Source organism: Tursiops truncatus, chromosome 6 (genome assembly GCF_011762595.2).
Source record: "Tursiops truncatus isolate mTurTru1 chromosome 6, mTurTru1.mat.Y, whole genome shotgun sequence".
NCBI classification, from domain to species: domain Eukaryota; kingdom Metazoa; phylum Chordata; class Mammalia; order Artiodactyla; family Delphinidae; genus Tursiops; species Tursiops truncatus.
Genome location: NC_047039.1, coordinates 79556096 through 79570121, shown reverse-complemented (window position 1 = coordinate 79570121; position 14026 = coordinate 79556096). Strand labels below are relative to the sequence as shown.

General features: G+C 42.5%; 1 long non-coding RNA gene across 1 annotated transcript in view; it reads left to right on the top strand.

The window, feature by feature from the left end:
• The window catches only part of LOC109552398 (uncharacterized), a 47281-nt gene that overhangs the window by 4323 nt on the left and 28932 nt on the right, over nt 1-14026 (top strand). Inside the window, exon 2 of the long non-coding RNA XR_012332589.1 lies at nt 11-99. This is a non-coding gene — a long non-coding RNA (uncharacterized lncRNA). The remainder of the gene's footprint in view (nt 1-10; nt 100-14026) is intronic.

Genomic DNA, 14026 nt, shown 5'->3' with positions numbered 1-14026 from the left:
TTTCCTCCAGGCTTCTTTTATACTGAAAGGGGAGGGCGTAAAGTCAAACACTTCCTGGTTCCCGTCAGCCTCTGGAGGGGATGTGTTATTCGTTCACAGGTGAGCCTGGCCAGCTAAACAAAGGTATTTTAGCTTAATGCTCATTACCTGGGAGGCAGGGTTGCCAGAGATTGGCCGTTATGTATAATTTAAGCTTATAGGCAACATCCCTTTACTGATTAACTTGTAATAGAATACAAAATGTTCTTCCCTATTACGAACATAGCTGTGAGATTGAATTGGAGGTATTAACAGTGCCTTAAAATGTGCCAGATTATGAAGTAATTAAATTGCTTGGCTCAGGAGTTAACCTGCCAGGATTAGATGTTACAGATGTCACTCTGATACTGTGAAACATTGTAAAATCAGATGACTTTAAAATGATGTGTCAAAAAGTAATGCGAAAAGAGCAGCTGTGAGTGTGGAAGCCCAGGGTTTATATCCTGGATCTGTCATACTAAATATGGGAATGTTTCCAGTCTTGCCTGTAAAATGGGGCTAATATAGTCAAGCCTGTCTGCCTCACATGGTTAAGAGTAGTAAGGAAAATTACAGTTTTTTTAACTTAGAATTCTATATAAATAAAGGAGGTTATAAAAATTATTACTAAAAGTATGGTGAGAAAATTTAGATATCTACTTAAAGTTTTTCAAACTTATGTTGAGTGTACATATTCAAAAGAGCTTGAGTATTACTGACTTAAGGAGAGTAATTAGGCTGCAAGACAAAACAGTCCAGTGCAAGGAGGCAGGGCTCTGAGTTGTGGAACCTGACCTGAAAGAAGTGCCTGCCCCTCTGTGAACCTGTTTCCTCAAATGGACAATAAGGAGATTGGATATGATTCTGCTGCTCCTTGTTTCTTGAGTCACTAACTGGGTGGGTCAGGCCATTTGGAATGTAACATCTCTACCAATAATAACACCATTAGCAGCAATAATAAAACCCTCTACAATTTTTTGAACGATTAATGTGCACTTACATGCATCATCTCTATAACCAAGTGTCTGCCTCTCTCACACAGGGTAATTCATGCTATTCATTCTTTTATCAGTCACCAGTGTCTACCCTATGCCTCACCCTGTTCAGGGCAATGCCAGAAAAGGGAAGAAAAGAGATGTGTCTTCTGCCCAAAGAATCTCAAAGACAGAATAGCCAGATCCATAGACAACCAACTTTAATAAAGGACCAGACAGAAGCACCAAATACAAGTGCACTCAGCCGTGCTGTTTAGAGCTGGAAATGGGGAGCAATTAGTTCTGATCAGGGGATTGAGGTATTTTGTACTGGAGTTAGGCCTTGAAAAAAAAAGAAAAAGAAAAATTTGACGAGTGTAGAGCATTCCCCAGACAGGAGGAGCTCTATGTGCAGAAGCACAGAGGCAAGAAAACACAAGTCCCCTTGGAGAAAGGTATGTTGGGTGGAGCACCGGAAACAAGGGGTGTGGCAGGAAAGGAAGAGCCAGTAATCAGGGAACCCTTTGTGAAGGGCCTTGTGTGCCAGGCTAGAGTTGGGAGGGGTGCTGACCAGGAAAGGGAGATGAGCTGTTGTGCATTTTAGAGGAAGCCCACGCAGCCACTTTGCCAGCGTAAGAGTATCCGAGCCTGGCAAGGCAAGGCGAGAGCTGTGCTTCTCAGGTGGTGGAATGAGTGCCTGAATGTCAGCACTATTTGCGGCTGAGTCATCAGTGGGGACGGGAAGCAAAGGCTTCAGTCTGTTCATAGCAATGCTGTTTCTCTTCTGAGGCCAGTCAGGTTAGCACACCTCAGGCTCAAACCATGCCTTGATTCTTATATCCAATCCAAGAGAAAATGGGAAGCCACACAAAGTTAAGTTTTGGGCCATAGTCCTACTAGAAAAGGAGATAGCTCCAAAAAACCTATTAAAAATATTTCAGGAATTTGAATTTGAAAACTACTTTGGGAATTTGCTAAATTTCCTAATTTCGATAATTAAATTATGGTTGTATAAGAGAATGTTCTTGTTCATAGGAAAACATGACAGTGGGGGAGAGGAGGAGGAGGAGGAGGAGGAGGCGGAGGATGATGATAGGACAAAATGTAGAATTAGTGAATCTGGGTAAGGAGTATGTGGGAATTCCTTGTTCTGTTCTATCCTTGCAACTTGCCAATAACTTTGAAATTATTTCAAAATTAAAAGTAACCCAAGGGCTTCCCTGGTGGCGCAGTGGTTGAGAGTCCGCCTGCCGATGCAGGGGACACGGGTTTGTGCCCTGGTCCGGGAAGATCCCACATGCCGCGGAGCGGCTGGGCCCGTGAGCCATGGCCGCTGAGCCTGCGCGTCCGGAGCCTGTGCTCTGCAACGGGAGAGGCCACCACAGTGAGAGGCCCACGTACCACTAAAAAAAAAAAAAAAAAAAAAAATGTAACCCAAAAATGTCAGGAATATGTTTCTTAATTCCATTTATCCCTTAGCACCTACCACAGGATCTTAACATTCTGTAAATAACAATGATTTATCTCTTGAGTTCCATTCTCTGCTAGGCACTACTAGGGGTTGTATACACGTTATTTCTAATCCTGCAGAGTAGGTATTCTTACTCCTATTTTACAAATGAGGAGACTGAAGTTCAAGAAGTTTAAGTATCTGATAAGAATAACAGCCAGGAATCCAAAGCCCAGGATTTTTCTGCTGTAATTCTCAGTTAATTTTTGTTTAATGAAATATGAGAGAAGTTTGAATAATTTAAGGCACCATACAAATATAAGAGACTTTATGAATTACCGAGAATTATGATGAACACTCTGATCTAAAGAATACCCTCATCAATAGGAAAAGGCTAAATGTCAGTGGACTACTGTGCAACCAACTTTTCAAAAGAATTAGGTAATATACTGCCATTAGGGTTGCCAAAGAAAATGGCAGTATGCTGGGACATATTTACACTAAGAAAATTATCCATTATCCAAAATTCAAATTCAACTGAACATCTTGCATTTTTATTTGCTATATTTGGCAACCCTAAACGCCATGAAACGATGTCTGTTTTCTAAGTGAACAAAATAAGCTACTGATATAAACAAAAACACAGCCCCATTTTTGTTTAGAAAAATGTGTAAGTACAGGAAAATGTCTGGGAGGATATACTTTATAGTGTTAACATTCTCTCTAGAAAATGGAATTAGGATAAGGTATGGAAAGAAGATTTAGTGTTTACTTTCTATACTCTATTTTGTGTATTTTTAGTTGAAATCTTCATTGAGAAAATTATAGATTTGTATGCAGTAGTAAGAAATAATGCAGAGAGTTCTGTTGTATGCTTTGCTCAGTTTCTCTCTAAATTGGAAAAAAAAAACAAAACTCTTTTTTCTGTACTACTACTCACACTGAACACTTCTGACACCAGTTGGGTGTCTACAGTTCAATTCAATTCTGACACTATCTACCTGAAATTGGCATTATACCCCAATTGTTAAGAGCTTAGTCCCACAAAACTGCTCCCACTTCAGATGCCAATCTGGAATCCAGGCTTCCTGTACTTCTGACCAAGCAGCTATAAATCATGGGTTCTCATGACCCCCTTCTTGAGTTCAATAACCTGCTAGAGCAGCTCACAAAATTCAGAAAAATTAGTTTATTTACTACATTACTGATTTATTATTAAAGGATACAACTCAGGAAGAGCCAAATGGAAGAGATGCATAGGGCAAGATGTATGGGAAGGGGCGCAGAGCTTCCATGCCTCTCCAGGACCGTCACCCTCCCAGCACCTTGATGTATTTAGTACCCTCTCCAAAAGCTTCAGTTACGGTTTTTTACAGAGGCTTCACTATGTAGGCATGATTGATTAAAACTTCCAACCCTTGGGACCTCCCTGTGGTTAAGACTCCATGCTCCCAATGCAGGGGGCCCAGGTTCGATACCTGGTCCGGAACCAGATCCTGCACACCACAACTAAAAGATCCCGCACACTGCAACTAAAGATCCCACATGCTGCAACTAAGATCTGGCGCAGCCAAATAAATAATAAAATAAATAAATAAATATTTTTTAAAATTCCAACCCTCTAATCACATGGTTGACTTTCCAAGCAAAAACCAGTCCCCCATCCTTAGGAGCTTTCCAGGATCCTCCAGCCACTAGTCATCTCATTAACAACAAAAACACACTTACTACTTCAGAGATTACAAGGGTTTTAGAGCTGTGTGCCAGGAAAGGGGGAGTGGGGAGGGCAGACACAAAATATGTATTTCTTATTATGTCACACACCACCAGTGGTAACATTTTGCAAAACAAATTCATCCAAGCTGTTGCATGCATCAATGGTGCATTCCTTTTTATTGCCAAGTAGCACTTCATGGTTGGATGTACCACAGTTTATTTAACCATTCACCTGTCAAAAGCCATCTGGGATGATCACAGTTTGAAGCTATTACAAACAAAGCTGCTATGAGCATTTGTGTGCGGGTTATTGCATGCATTTTTAAACTAATTTTTAGATCTAAAAATAATAGATTATATAAAAATGTTATAACACCAATCTGACAAAAATAAATAAATTGCGAAGCAAACAACAAACTGGGAAAGATTTATAATGTATACATAGACAGAATAAACTGGTAGCTGAGATGGCCTCTGGGGAACTGATTGACCAAAGGAAAGGGAAGGAAAGGCTTCTCACCACTTTGGCTTTATACATTTTGAATTTTATACTAGGCTTGTCTATTACCCTTTCAAAACTGAATTGTTTTTCAAAGTAATACCTGCAGTTTAAACATAAATTGCAACAGGTATGATTACTTACAATTAAAAAAAATCTTTTAATGAATGACCTTCTGGATGGAAAGAAAAAAAAAAAGAAATCTGTATGTGGACAGTGGTTTCAGAGCTAGATAATCCTCTCCAAATGGCCTTCACTCCCAGAACCTGGGAACCTGGGCAGGAAGTGTTGCTCTGATTGGAAATAACAGAATTTATGAAAATCACCAAAATTTAGAAACCTGGCCCACCCAAAGAGCAAGATTGTGTGTTGCCCATGAAATAAAGATGTTTCCCTCAAATCTTTACCAGGAGAACAAAAACCAGCCAAGTAAAAGGGTCACAATTATCAGAGAAACACTAATCCAGGAAAATAAGTTGTCAGTGACAAAAGTAGAGAAGGAGAAACAAAAGCAAAAATAAACAAATGAGACCTAATTAAACTTAAAATCTTTGCATAGCAAAAGAAACCATCAACAAAACAAAAAGACAATCTACTGAATGGGAGGAAATATTTGTAAATGATATGACCAGTAAGGGGTTAAGATCCAAAATATGTAAACAGCTCGTACAACTCAATCAAAAAAAAAAACCTGATTAAAAAATGGGCAGAAGACCTGAATAGACCTTTTTCCAAAGAAGACATACAGATGGTCAATAGGCACATGAAAAGATGCTCAACATCACTAATCATCAGAGAAATGAAAATCAAAACCACAATGAGAGGGGCTTCCCTGGTGGCACAGTGGTTGAGAGTCCACCTGCCGATGCAGGGGACGCGGGTTCGTGCCCCGGACCCCACATGCCGCGGAGCGGCTGGGCCCATGGGCCCGCAGGCCCTGGCTGCTGGGCCTGCGCGTCCTGAGCCTGTGCTCCGTGACGGGAGAGGCCACAGCAGTGAGAGGCCCACGTACCACAAAAAAAAAAAAAAAAAACACAGTGAGATGTCACCTCACACGTGTCAGAATGACTATCATCAAAAAGGCCACAAATAACAAATGTCGGTGAGAATGTAGAGAAAAGAGAACCTTTGTACACTGTTGGCAGTAATGTAAATTGGTGCAGCCATTGTGGAAAACAGTATGGAGGTCCCTCAAAAAACTAAAAATAGAACTACCATATGATCCAGCATTTCCACTCCTGGATATATATCCAAAGAAAGTGAAACCATTAATTCGAAAAGACACATGTACCCCAATATTCATAGCAACATTATTTACAATAGCTAATACATAGAAGCAACCTAGGTATCCATCAACAGATGAATGGATAAAGATGTGGTATATATATATACACACACACACACACACACACACACACACACACACACACACACACACACACACACACTGGAATATTACTCAGCCATTAAAAAGAATGAAATTTTGCCATTTGCAACAACATAGATGGACCTGGAGGGTATTATGCTTAGTGAAATAAGTCAGACAGAGAAATACAAATACTGTATGATATCACTTGCATGTGGAATCTAAAAAATAAAACCAGTGAATATAACAAAAAAGAAACTGACTCACAGATATAAACAGCAAACTAGTGGTTACCAGTGGGGAGAGGGAAAGGGGGAGGGGCAAGATGGGGATAGAGGATTAATAGGGACAAACTACCATGTATAAATTAAGCAACAGGGATATATTGTATAGCAACAGGGAATATAGCTAATATTTTATAATAACTTTAAATGGAATATGATCTATAAAAATTTTGAATCACTATGTTGTACACCTGAAACTATATTATATTGTAAATAACTACACCTCAATTTTTTTTTTAAGTGGAGAAGGAAAGGGACCTGAGTAGAGCATTGAGGAAAGAAGGCCAACTTCTAAGACATAAATACTGTGTATCCAGTCCCTGTGGGTGGAGGACTTGTCAACAGAGGAGAGACTGAGCAGGGCAGCAGGGCAGCAGGGAGAATTCTGAGCCCTTTCAGAGCCAGAGGGGACTGTCCCACAGCAGCATCCCAGCACCTTGCCTCTAGCCTGCACACTCTGATCAATCTTCTGGGAGCTGAGAGTGGCCCACGTGTCTGTAGTCCTCCTGTGAAGGACCCTACAAGCTTTGGCTTTCTCTAGTAGTCTGGGAGTTTGGTGACTGCTGAAAACACCCCAAAACTGGGATCTTCTAAGTTTGTGAAGCCTGAGGTATAGTTCTCAGAAGAATACATATTCCACCTCTGTGATCATACAGCCTTATGCTCACATCTCCAGTAGTCCACTTAGCACCAAGGCTTGTGGCCAACTGGTCGAGTGTTACTCCTCCAGAAAGACTCTGTAACTCTAGAGACCAGAGTCTGTGTCTATGTGGCTTATCCAGCCTAGTACACAGTAGGAGCTCAATAAACTTTCTTTTTGAAGTACTCTGTGTGTGTGTGTGTGTGTGTGTGTGTGTGAGGGGGAGAGAGAGAGAGAGAGAGAGAGAGAGAGAGAGAACTCAGCTTAATTTTGAAGTTAAATCCCCATTTTGCTAAAGGAGCAGAAACATAGTCTTTGGAGTCCACCCCTCAATTTCTCCCTCATCCCATTAAGATGATGGAGGTAAGCATCTGACCCTTGGTCATCAGCCCATGCCAGTGGCTCCTGCTACTGCTCTCATTCCTGACAGCCAGGCCTTCTGCCTGGAAGCTCTTTTCCCCTCTGTGCCATCTAAGAGTATGGGAATCAGGGTGCTCCCTCCTCCCAGGCTTCAGCTTTACCTCTTGGGGCTCTGTCCAGAAGGCAGGGCTTGTCCCTCAGAACGCCACTAAGGTCTCCATCATCAGGACTTCCCCTTTGTCTTTTCTTTTTTCCAGCCTCAGGGAAATCTCTTCTCTGTTTGAGGATGGGGTTCAGGAAGCCCTGCTCTCTCCCACAGAGATTTTGTCTATTCTTGGAGTCTTCTCTATGGAAATGCACACATTTTTGGACACCAAAGCAAGAGAGACTCCTTTGATTTTTCTTTCATCTCTGTCACATTCTTTCCATAAGGACAAGACAACAAAAAAGGCAGCACCTTGAATGAAGGAGGGTGTGGGGGGATGAGTTGAGGGGAGAGTAGTAAACCACATGGAGAAAGGAATATAATTAAACATCACAAAAAATGTTATGTTATGTCATAACATGACAACTGAATACATAAACCATAATGGAAAAGAATATAAAAAGAATGTATATATGTGTATAACTGAGTCACCTCGCTGTACACCAGAAATTAACTCAACATTGTAAATCAACTATACTTCAATTAAAGAAATAGATTTTTTAAAAACTCAATACATTTTAAATGGCATGTAAATAAATGAGCATCCACATCTGCTGAGGAAAAAGTGACATTGCGTTGTCTCCCAGCTCCAATTCAGCTGCAGCACTGTGCCCAAGAGCCGCGACCATCAGAAGAACTGGTCTTCTGGAGGGTCATCTTCTACAGCCACCAGAGCCCACAGATCACCCTCCTTGGCTACAAACAGAATCTTAAAATAGCTTTAACTCTCTGTTCAGAAGCTATTCATGCCAGCCGGGATTCCCAGAATCTCTGAAGCTGGATTGGAGTGTGGAAAGCCCAACCTGTTCACTCTGAGGAATATTTCTAGGTTCAGGCGAGGCAGCAGATCCAAGAGCAGGAAGATTCAGGCCAGTACTTTGGGACAAGATGGGCTGCAGCTGAGGCATTTTGCACCTGTCTGCTTGGCCTCTGTTGTGCACTCATTCCTCTGCAACAATTATTGTGGAGCCCTCCTTGCCATGAGTTCGTCACAGAAGAGCTTCCTTGGTTCTGCCTCCCCACCAGCAGAGCTGGCAGAAGACTCTGGGACGTGTGTAGATCTGAACTGAAGGAGAAATAGGAGGGCTGAGGTGAAGAAATGGCCGTGGCCACAGTAAGAAGGCTCACTGACAGTCTTCTGAAACCTCCAACCCCATAGTCATGATACCACCATGCCCTTGAGAAGGGCTTGCAGATCCCTTAGGGGACCCTAGGGAGTTCACACACCTTCCACCCCCAAGTTCAGGAGGGGCCTGCACCAGGCTTGGAACCTTCAGAATCAGGGCCTGGATTCTAAGACACTCCAGTGAGCAAGCATATGACAAGTGCTTTCTGTGTATAGAGACAGAAATGAAAGTGATACCACTCACTCATTAACCCACTAGACAAATAGCTACTGAGCGCCTGCAAGTCCCTGCTCTCAAAAAGCTTACCTTCTAGTGGGTGAGACCTTCTAGTGAAATCACATAAATAAGTGATTTCATTTTGGATTGTGACACATGCTGACTAAGAAAACTAAGTAGGGACAGGGGATAGAAAGTGATGCAGAGAGAGAGTTGCTGTTTTATTTTTATTCATTTTTATTGAGGTGTAGTTGATTTATAATATTATACTAGTTTCAGGTGTTCAATGTAGTGATTTAGTATTTTTACAGATTATAATCCATTAAAAGTTATTATAAGATAATGGCTATAATTCCCTGTGCTATACAATATATCCTTGTTCCTCATCTATTTTATACACAGCAGTTTGTATCTCTTAATCCCACATCCCTATCTTGTCCCTGCCTCCTTCCCTCTCCCCACTGGTAACCACTAGTTTGTTTTCCACATCTGTGAGTCTGTTACTGTTTTGCTCTATATAGCAGCACTATTTACAATAGCCAAGGTATGGAAGCAACCCATGTGCCCATCAACAGACAAATGGATAAAGAAGACATGGTATATACATATACAATGCAATATTACTCAGCTGTAAAAAAAAAAAGAATGAATTTCTGCCATTTGCAGCAATGTGGATGAACTTAGAATATTATACTTAGTGAAATAAGTCAGAAAAATACTGTATGATATCACTAATACGTGGAATCTAAAAAATAAACTAATGTATATAGCAAAACAGAGAGCTGCTGCTTTTGATAAGGCCATCTGGAAAGGCCCCTCTGAGGAGGTGATGAGAGAGCAGAGGTGTGAAGGGCCAGAAATAGAGAGCCATGTGAAGATGGGAAAGAACATTCTACACAGAGGGAACAACAGAGACAGGTTCTGAGCAGGACCAGGCTTGGCATGTTCAAAGAAGGCCCACGTGCCTGGAATGAAGGCAGCAAGAGCAGAGAGGCTGGCAGATAGATGGGGAGGTGAGAGCCACCAGATTGCGTAGGGCCCTGCAGCCCCATGAAGTACTCCAGACTGCATTCCAAGTGTGATGTAAAGTCACAACTGGGGAGTGATATGACTGATTTACATTTTAAAGACCAGAAGGCAGCTGTGTAGGCAATCAGCTGGAAATGGGAAGAGTTTAAGCAGTAAGACCAGTCAAGAAAGCTACTGCTGTCCAAATGGATGATGGTGGCTTGGATTTGGGTGACAGTAGTGGATGGTGAAAAGTTGTTGGGACACTGGATATATTTTGAAGGAAGAATCTTCTTGGGGAGTGAGGAGAAGAGAGGAGTCAAGGATAGCTCCAAAGTTTATGAGCTGAGCAACTGGGTGAATCGTGATATCATTGACTGAGATGGTTATATATAGGGGCTGGGAGGAGGTCTGGAATCAAGAATTCTATCTGAGGCTTTGTTAATTTTGGAACAGCAAGTAGGCAGCTAGATATGTGATTCTGGAACTCTGGAGATAGATTGAGACTACAGACAGACTGGGGAGTCATCCGTGCAGAGGTGGTATTTAAGCTCCAGGACTAGATGAGATGAGTAGGAAGAGAGTGGAGATGGAGAAGAGGTTTGTAAATTGCACACCAGGACATGCCACCACGATGTGGTCAGGAAGAGAAGGAGTGGCTGAGAAGGTACAAGGAGGAGCACATGGTGACTGGGAAGGCCTGGAGGAAGTGCATCAAGGAGTGCATCAAAAGCTGCTAGGAGATTAAAAATAAGATGAGAACTGGGAGTTAACCATTTGCTAGGGAAGATGGAACCGGTGGTAACCTTTCAGAAAAGCGCTAAGGGGCTTGCCTCACTGAAGTCAACTGAGGAGAAAATGAAAGGTGAGGACAAGAGTGAAGAGAATGAGAGAATCCCAGCAGGAAACACGTGGCCCCTCCAGCTGCGCGGTTTTAAGAGCCATCTTAATGAAGATACTCTACTGAGGTAGGTGGAGTAAGAGTACTAAAGGGGAAGTTGAGACTCCCAGGGAATAGAATAGCAGGAAGCTGAGGCCTGAGGGGCAAGAGAGGTATTAACTGAAGCAGGGTGAAAAGCCATGGAAGAGGGGCCACCAGGCACAGAAGTTGTAGTTGAGGAAAGCAGCATTCGGAAACAGAGTGAGGTGGGGAAGAAGCCTGAAGAATAAATCGGGGTGAATTCAATTGGAAGTCATTGGAAGCCAGCAGGTAAGGCAACCTGGTGATAGAATCCACAGAAGCCAGCTTCCCAGAGCAGGGATGGGTGGAGAATGAATGGGGGTGGGGTATGGAAGGGAACACGAAAAAAATCAGTAGAGCTGTAAGCTGGGGGAGGACAGCAAGTACAGGTGACTCCAGTACAAACCAAAAGAGAAGGCAGCAGGCTGCAGAAGTGGTAGAGAGGAAAAGCATAGACATCAAATCCTGGCCTCACCACTGTTTTACCATGGACACAGTGATTAGCATTCCTGGGAATTGTTAGAATTAAATGAGGAGACTTTCCTGGTGGTCCAGTGGTTAAGAATCCGCCTGCCAATGTAGGGGACACGGGTTCAAGCCCTGGTTCGGGAAGATCCCACATGACGCGGAGCAACTAAGCCCGTGCGCCACAACTACTGAACCTGCACTCTAGAGCCCGTGAGCCACAATTACTGAGCCCACGTGCCACAACAACTGAAGCCCGCGCGCCTAGAGCCCATGCTCTGCAACAAGAGAAGCCACCGCAATAAGAAGCCCGCGTACCGCAACAAAGAGTAGCCCCCGCTCGCCACAACTAGAGAAAGCCCACGCGCAGCAACGAAGACCCAACACAGCCAAAATACATAACTAAATAAGTAAAATTTAAAAAAATAAAAATCATGGTGATTTAATGTAGATTCAATGAGGAAGACCTGTCCCGCCTTCTGGGATCTCTGCTGAAAAGTGTTTCTTGTTCTGCTGCTTGAACCTGTGGCTATGTGTGCTGTTACCACCTGGTGGCAGCATGCCCCAATCATGAGTTTCATTGGAGAGCCGACTTCTTTTAAAACGTTATGGACAGAAAGACAACCAGACATTATGGACCTCCTGATGAAGTGCACAGCACCACCTTTGAAGTAGCCTTGCCAAAAAAGCAGACCTGAGTCCAATTCAGGCTCTGGATCCAACTACCAATTTACAGAAAATACAGGGATGAAAGAGTCACGTTAAACAACCTCATGAGGATGCAAAGCAGCAAAACCAGAGTATGGAAATCTCTATGGGACAAATGCCTTAGTTTCTTAACAACAACAAAAACAAAAGGGCAAGGAAAAGACAAGGCTGGAAGAGGAATCTTCAGATTAAAAGAGACTAAAGAGGGCTTCCCTGGTGGCACAGTGGTTAAGAATCCACCTGCCAATGCAGGGGACACGGGTTCGAGCCCTGGTCCAGGAAGATCCCACATGCCATGGAGCATCTAAGCCCGTGCACCACAACTACTGAGCCTGTGAGCCACATCTATTGAGCCCGCATGCCACAACTACTGAAGCCGGCTTGCCTAGAGCCTGTACTCTGCAACAAGAGAAACCACCGCAATGAGAAAACCGTGCACCGCAATGAAGGGTAACCCCCGCTCGCCGCAACTAGAGAAAGCCTGCGTGCAGCAATGAAGACCCAACGCAGCCAAAAAATAAATAAAGTAAATAAATTTTTAAAAAAAGGACTGAAGAGACAAGTTAACATATCACAATAAAAAAAGTGTTCAGGGAAATATGAATGCTGACTGGATTTTGAATAATATTAAGAAATCACTGTTGAATTGGGGGAGTGGGTTGGTCTGGTGGTTATTTTTTTCAAAGGAAGTACTTTAATATCTCTCTTTTTTAAAAGATACATATTGAAATATAGGATGTATATTTGTAAAGATAGGATGTCTGATATTTACTTCAAAATAATCTGCGGAGGGCAAGGGGATGAGGAGCCAAAAGCAAAATTGGCTGTGAATTAATTATTGTTGAAGTTAAGTTATAGTACTTGGAGTTTCATTATTTCCTTGTGTTATGGACCGTATATGTCTTCCCAACATTCTTATGTTGAAGCCCTAACCCCAAATGTGATGGTATTAGGAAGTATTAGGAGATCATGAGGGTGGAGCCCCCACTAAGAGGGTTAGTGCTCTTATAAGAACAGGAGGAGACACCAGATCTCCCTCTTGTGAGGGTATAGAAAGAAGGCAGCTGTCTGCAAACCAGGAAGAGGGCCTTCACCAGAACTTGACCATGCTGGTACCCTGATCTCAGACTTACTAGCTTCCAAAACTGAGAAACAAATGTCTGTTGTTTAAGCCACCCAGTCTATGGTATTTTGTTAGGGCAGCACAAATATACGGTAGTTGTGGTCAGCAACATGTCAGTCACAAGGAAGCTTTTTAGAAATGCAGAGTCTCAGGCCCCACCCCAGACCTATGAGTCAGAATTGTAGTTTAACAAGCTCCCCAGGTGAATCATAGGAACACTTAATGCTTAAGAAGCATCAAATTACATTATTCTGGGTTGCCCTGGTGGCGCAGTGGTTGAGAGTTCACCTGCCGATGCAGGGGACACGGGTTCGTGCCCCGGTCTGGGAAGATCCCACATGCCGCGGAGCGGCTGGGCCCGTGAGCCATGGCCGCTGAGCTTGCGCATCCGGAGCCTGTGCTCCGCAATGGGAGAGGCCACAACAGTGAGAGGCCCGCGTACCGAAAAAAGAAAAAAAAATTACATTATTCTTTCTACTTTTGTGTATGTTTGAGATTTCCACAGTAAAAATATAAAAACTAAGAAATTATAAAAAGAAACTTTATAATGTATAGCAAACATTACATCAAAGATGCTCATTAAATATTGGTTGAGGTGAGCAGATACTGCCCAGATAGCAAATATTTCTAATTTTCTTATCAAAAATAAGTGTATCATAATTTCAGTATGTTATGATTAAAAATACAGCACATACCAATATATTTGATCTTTGCAAAAGGCCTCTAAAGTAACCTTTTGTAACAGATTTCAGGGATGAGTAAAATAAAGTGTAGAGAGACCAAGTGACTCATCCAAGATCTCACAGGTTTTAAGTGGAAAAACTAGGACTTCTAACTCCAAAACCCATTTTCTTTCTACCACTACATCATAATTCTAGGAATTGAAATGTGTCCCAGGCTTTTGTA